Raw genomic sequence first — 6000 nt, forward strand, 5'->3', positions numbered from 1 at the left:
AAAGTGTTCAACAATACACAATTTGATAATGGTTAGGTTATATAACGAGTAAGGCAACTTAATAAAAGATATTACTTATGTGATGAATTGTAATGGATGTCAAAGGTCATCCATCTCGTTAGCGAGAGATTTTTCAATGTAATCATCACACGAGGTGATACACCACGTGTCCCTATATAAATGGTGGGTTATGTGTGTTAAAAGGTTAATAACTTAAAAATTAAAAAATTCCACCACTTGCATAAAAACACATGATGTACCATCCATATTCCCGTTACAACTAAAAATTTCTCCTCGTTAGCCCTTGACTGACTTGCAAATTGCAGTACATGTATGTTTTTTTTTACTTAAAAGGATCTACATTTTGGCAACCTTAAACTTGCAAGTTGCAATAAATTACTATAAATTAACATGTCATGTGTCATTTGTTATTGATGTATATACACACATGCGCTATATAAACATTTATGTTTTTACTTTGTTTAACATATTATTTTGTCAAATTATAAGGCTTGCACAAGTATTAAACTATATACAAATCAATTAGTCAGATAACTACAAAAAATAACATTGATTTCATTTACATTGGTGACACAGAATTAGGCAAGGCATTATCAGAGGCTAATAACTAGCATGCACGCGATTATATGTACGCCTTATTGGATTAACAGTTTAGCAATATATTTTAACACAATATTTGGCATGAAAATATTTTGCCCCTGTACGCAAGGGAAAATCTTGAAATGTCATATGAGTTTAAACATTTTTTTAGTTTATCGTATGAACTAAAATTTAGAGTGATTTGTCATGTCAAATTTTTGAAATCATTTTATGATCTCATCCTAACTTCATTAAATTTTCCACCAAAATAAGTCATGTGGCTTGCACATAATTGTTTTCAAGGTTATTTTGAACATTTCAACTTTCCACTACCCTTTAAGGTTTTTTCGTGTTAAATTCACCCTTTTGGGCTTGTGCCTTTTGTTCATGTCTCATGATGGCATCGGTGCGATTTATCATGATGTAACTGGTAGCTTTGTGCGCCAAGTACCTATTGTACCGGACAGTATTTGTTTCCTTTGCAATTTATTTGAGGAGTCGACACTACCTGTATGCAAAGAGTGTCCCCTTAACTGTTTTGTTGGCAATTTTGTGCGAAATGTCTCTTATGTGGCGGATTATGAAGTGATTGAATTTCTAGTTGTCGGGATTAAAGTTCTTTTAATTGTAAAAGATTTGCCGATATGGTGCCAATTAGATTGGCCAAACCTTAAGATTTGACTACAGTACTTACATGTATTGGTACAATCACTAATTTGATGGTCAAATCATAAGCATTGTAGCGAATCTGAGATTAGCCTACACACCTTGGGTGAGGGAAGCACTCCCTAAATAAAACGTCTAAATGATTCTTTTATTTAACAGCTAATGGTGACCAGGAACCATCGATCCTTCGAGGCGTCGACTCAAGTCGGGTTGAAAACACATAATGAGTTTATCATGGATGATAATACGAATAAAACTTGTACCAATTCGTATGCCATCTTCTTTATATAGATTGACATTCACATAGAAGCAGTTCTTTCTGATTATTCGAGTTTTCCACTTGGACCAATTGGTGCATGTTGATCCTTCCCTTTGTTGGCTAAACATGGGAAGGTGAGGTGTTTGGTGGAGTTGGAGCAGAGGCAACCCGCCTACCACGCTCAGACCTACTGTTCTCTGCGAACTTTAAACTCTGTTGGTGCAACCCCTTCTGCTTCTCCGCCTCACTCCACTCAGCTGCATAGTAAAACTCTTCTGTCGATTTCTCGACATCTTTGGAAGCTGGAAGGAACATGCTTCCCCACTGTGGGAAGTGCACCAAAGTCACAGGAAGAGTGCAGCACACAATCATTACCCCCATCCAAGACAATCCTGAGGCAGTTGAGAACGCTGAGGTTGAAAAGAACACTAGTTGGGTCAACCCAGACCCGAAGTTCCCACCTGCTCCGGTGAGGCCCGAGATAATGTCGAGGGAACGTCGGGAGATGAAGGGGTTGATGCCAAAGGTAGCTCCACATCAGCCTGGGCTCCTATAGAGAAGAGTGTTGGAGAACAATTTAGAAACAGAAATAACAGAAATACAGAACTTGAAATATTTATACTTTATTACTCAAAAATACTTGCAATACAGAATGATACACAACGACTACAAAAAATTAAATATGAGAATATCAAAAGTACTAACTTGATTACAGAAGGTAGAGGCTAGCGTAAAAGCTATGTCCTTCGAACAGTAATTCCATCCCACTCTTGTGCTTGTGGTTCTACAACGTCTGCTCGACCAGGATACAACTACATAATCCTACAACCCGCACTGGATTATAGAATTCTAGAGAATTGCTTTGTGTGTTTACTCTCTCTGGAAAGTTTGTACGGAAGAAAAGGAAGAAGAAAGGATGATTGATGATGAACTGAGGACTCCAGTTATACAGGCTCTTTCATACCTCTTCAAATACCTTTTGGATGTATCTGAAGCTTTACAACTCTTTACAAAAGGTTGTATCTTTAATCAAAACGTTTTTAATTAATTTAATTAAAAACTTAATTCGAAATTAAAACTAATTGATCAGATTAATTAATATTAATATTATTAATATTATTAATATTATGGTATAATCATCAAGCTCAATCCACAGAAATGGTGGCCCAAGCCTCAATTCCCATTCCAAGTGATCCAACACATAACTAATATTGTAGAAGACAAAAAATATATAAAGGTACTTTGGAATCTTGTTTTCACCAATGTGGGACAAGAGTCTCAAAACTTCCAACAATACCCCACATGGCAAAGACTGCAAGGGGCAGTGAATTGGCTCGGCCGAGCCATATACAGAAGACTCCTCCTAGGGTTTGGAGAATCCAGAGAGTCCACAACCTGCCTCTCATGCCAAAGTACCTGCCTGCTAGATCAGAAGCCCACCCACCAAAGGGACGCGCCGCAAAGTTGGCCATGCCGAATGATGCAGCAATGATGCCGGCTAAGTGAAGTTTTAGATCAAATCTGTTGATTCGATTAGACAAAATTAAACATAATTGGTACGGTCCAAGAAAGAAATTAATGCAACTGTATGCTAGCTGACATATATGGGTTTATCTTTATTAGAAAGATGATACAAATATGTGATAAGTGTAACATTATTCATATATACATGCATGATTAGAGAACGTTACCTAATATATACTTAATTACATTGCTCATCAAAACATATGGTAAAAATAGTTGTAATAAAAAAATAGTAATTAAATAAACAAAAAGTAACCTGTCATAGAAGTATTCAGCAATGACATTATCAATGGACAACTCAACACCCATGGAGTAGCCAAAGAGAAGGACAAAAATCCACGTTCTGTAGTTTGTGATAGCATGCCACAGCACCTGAACAGTAGTAATCAAATTGATCAATTAGACATCAATAAAATTAATTAGCAACTTATACAAAATTCTTAGGTCTTTGAAAGTGATTGAATTAATAAAAAAAAATATTTGTTTAAAAAAAAACGGACCTTGGAGAATTGATCTTTGGCAACTTCACCCTTCTTCTGCAAGGCACCAAGATTCCCATCAGGCAAGTCTTGGCCAAGTGTCAACACCATGATTCCAGTAATGACATGAAGCCACCCAGGAATGAAGAATGCAATTCTCCAGGCAGTAAAAGGAGTTGCTCCACATCTGCCGATGATGTCGAACACCAATGGCATCAAGAGCTGGGTGGCCCCACAGCCCATATTACCCCACCCAGCCGCAGTCCCATTCACCAGCCCAATAATCTTACCATTGAACATTGTGCTCATCCAGTATGGCACGACACAAAAAACCAATCATAAACCTAACTTGTAAGTAACCCCCAGCGTCAGACACATACGACATGCAAAACACAGTGGGTGCGCTGAGCATTATGAGAAACGCACAGCCGTAGCGTGGCCCTAGCAAATCACACACCGCACCCATCACAAGCCTTGAGAATATGCTGCCGGAGACGGAGGCAACCCCCGCATTTCCGATGTCTTGCTTGGTCATGTTGAGATTGTCTCGGATGATAGGGACGAGAGGAGCAGCTGCAAATGTTGAGATAAAGCAAGTGAAGAAGGAGATCCAAGACAAGTGGAAGGTTCTCATGTGAGGGTTGGCCAATGAGGAGAGTTTGAAAACTTTGGCCTTGTGCTCCGAATCGACTGGCAAGTCGAATTTGGCAGTCGTGTCTGTTGGGACAATTGGTGATGCTACTGAGAATGCAAAGGTTTTCTCTCTGCCGGTCACTCCATGCATGGAACTTCCGGGTTCACCTTCGGTATCTGTCATTTCGGGTTCCGGATTTTGGGGTTTGGATTTAGAGTTTTGAAACTCGGAACGGTTTTTGAAACATGTTAGAATTAGGAATATAACCCTGTTTTACTAAAAGTGAATCAAGAAGAAAATGAATGATTTCTTCCAACACAGATGAATGCAGTAAGAATGTTCACACCAGAACTAACAATGCTTTTCTCATTCATACTCTGCACACAAGACATGTGCAAAGATATATCCGTAGAGAAGAGAGTTCACAATTCAATCTCAACCCTTCATGTAATCTATCCTATAAGATAGATACAAGTGGCAATAGACACTACTAAAAACTAAGATTACATCTCAGCTGTCCAATTGGTCTATAATCCAATGGTTCACATTTAAACTTAGAAACATTAAGAAAAACACAGCACACACACTCATATTCCAACACTCCCTTCTAAGTGTTGTGCTGAAATTACTCCAAGCTTCTGTCTCAGAAATTCAAATCGATCTCTGGCCAAAGCCTTAGTGAAAATGTCTGCAACCTGTTCCTCTGTCTTGCAGTACAATAAGTCAATTTCTCCATCTTGTAGTGCATCACGAATAAAATGAAACCTCCTGTTTATATGTCTTGTCTTATGATGATGCACAGGATTTTTGGTTATGGCAATAGCGGATGTATTGTCACATAAGATTGTAGTTGGCTCAACCTGTTCTTCACCAAAATCCGAGAGAACAAACCGCAACCAAATTGCTTGTGCTGTGGCCTCTGCTGCACTAACATATTCAGCTTCTGCAGTAGATAATGCAACACTACTCTGCTTAACTGATGCCCACGAAAACACTCCTGAACCAAGATTAAATGCATACCCAGATGTACTCTTCATGTCATTCTCACTACCTGACCAATCACTGTCACAGTAGCCAATAAGCATTGCTTCATTTCCCTTCTCATATGCAATACCATAATCAAGTGTGCCTTGAATGTATCTCAGCACTCTCTTAGCTGTTCCCATATGTTTTCGAGTAGGACCATGCATGAATCTTGCTAACAAACTTGCTGCAAACATGATATCTGGCCTTGTTGCAGTCAAGTATAATAAGCTTCCAACTATCTGCCTGTATAGACTCTCATCAGCTTGTTCACTACCATCCATTTTAGACAGTTTATCATTCACAGCCAGAGGAGTAGCAACAGATTTACAATCTTTGAAACTAAACTTGTCTAATAGTGTCTTTGCATATTTCTTCTGATGCAAGAAAATGCAATTATCAGTTTGTATCACACCAAGACCTAAGAAATGATGCAACAATCCAAGATCAGTCATTTCATATTGTCTCATCATTGCAGTTTTGAACTCCATCAACAATTCTTTAGAATTCCCAGTGTAGATTATATCATCCACATATAGTGAAACAATAAGTATTTCACCTTTAGTAATCTTCACATATAAGGTTGCCTCACTAGGACTCCTTTGAAAACCTGCCTTAGTGAAATAGGAATTAATTTCTTCATACCAAGCTCTTGGAGCTTGTTTAAGACCATAAAGTGCCTTCTTGAGTCTGTACACCCCATCTTCCTTGTTTTTAATCACAAACCCAAGGGGTTGATCAACATAAACCTCTTCCTGCAATACTCCATTTAAAAATGCTGACTTCACATCTAACTGATAAAGTTTCCACCCTTT

At 38.3% G+C, this 6000-nt stretch overlaps 1 pseudogene; it reads right to left on the minus strand.

Moving 5' to 3' along the window:
• Window positions 1-1207: 1207 nt before the first annotated feature.
• On the minus strand, window positions 1208-4345 carry LOC108170192 (high affinity nitrate transporter 2.4-like; annotated as a pseudogene).
• Window positions 4346-6000: the final 1655 nt, after the last annotated feature.

This window comes from Malus domestica, chromosome 03 (assembly GCF_042453785.1).
Source record: "Malus domestica chromosome 03, GDT2T_hap1".
In the NCBI taxonomy this organism is placed as follows: Eukaryota; Viridiplantae; Streptophyta; class Magnoliopsida; order Rosales; family Rosaceae; genus Malus; species Malus domestica.